Raw genomic sequence first — 794 nt, forward strand, 5'->3', positions numbered from 1 at the left:
CCGAACGGCTAGACACTCCACACCGGCTTCAGCGTTTCGCGCAGTTTCGGTTGTAACTTCCGCGCCAGCCAGCGCTGCGCTGATTCCCACACGAGAACGAACGACCCACCAGTCACTACTGAACCAGCATCCAGCATTGCAGTTGACAGGGTGACGATAAAACTCCCACCATTATGGCAACGTAATCCTCTACTACGGTTTCGCCAGCTAGAAAGCCATTTCGCCCTTGCACAAAAGTCGGCGGACGAGACTAAATACAGCCAACAGCCTTGCGGCAGTGGTAACACCGGTTCCCGTCAGATCACCGAAGTTAAGCGCTGTCGGGCTGGGCTAGAACCTGGCTGGATGACCATCCGGTCTGCCGAGCGCTGTTGGCAAGCGGGGTGCACTCAGCCCTTTGGAGGCAAACTGTCAAGTTACTTGCTTGAGAAGTAGTGGCTCTGGTCTCGGAAACTGACATACGGCCGATAGTGCGGTCTGCTGACCACATGAGCCTCAATATTCTCATCCAGTGACGCCTATGGTCTGAGGATGACACGGCGACCGGTCGGTACCACTGGGCCTTCATGGCCTGTTCGGGAGGAGTTTAATTTCAGAGACTAAATATAGCTATATTGTTACAGCGCTCACGGACGATCTAGCAGCAAAAGTGCATGACATTCTAGTCACGCCACAGGAAACCGAACGGTCGGAAGCAAAACGACTAGAGAAGCTTTTGCGCATTGATCAGGGCGGAGATCGCACTCCGCCGTTACTTCTAAGACGTTTACGCACATTGGCAAGTAACACTGTAA

General features: G+C 53.5%; 1 pseudogene; it reads left to right on the plus strand.

Annotated features, from left to right (window-relative positions):
* Positions 1-259: 259 nt before the first annotated feature.
* Positions 260-377, plus strand: LOC126254170 (5S ribosomal RNA; annotated as a pseudogene).
* The last annotated feature ends 417 nt before the right edge of the window (positions 378-794 follow it).

The sequence above is a fragment of the Schistocerca nitens genome, chromosome 4 (assembly GCF_023898315.1).
Source record: "Schistocerca nitens isolate TAMUIC-IGC-003100 chromosome 4, iqSchNite1.1, whole genome shotgun sequence".
Taxonomy (NCBI): Eukaryota; Metazoa; Arthropoda; class Insecta; order Orthoptera; family Acrididae; genus Schistocerca; species Schistocerca nitens.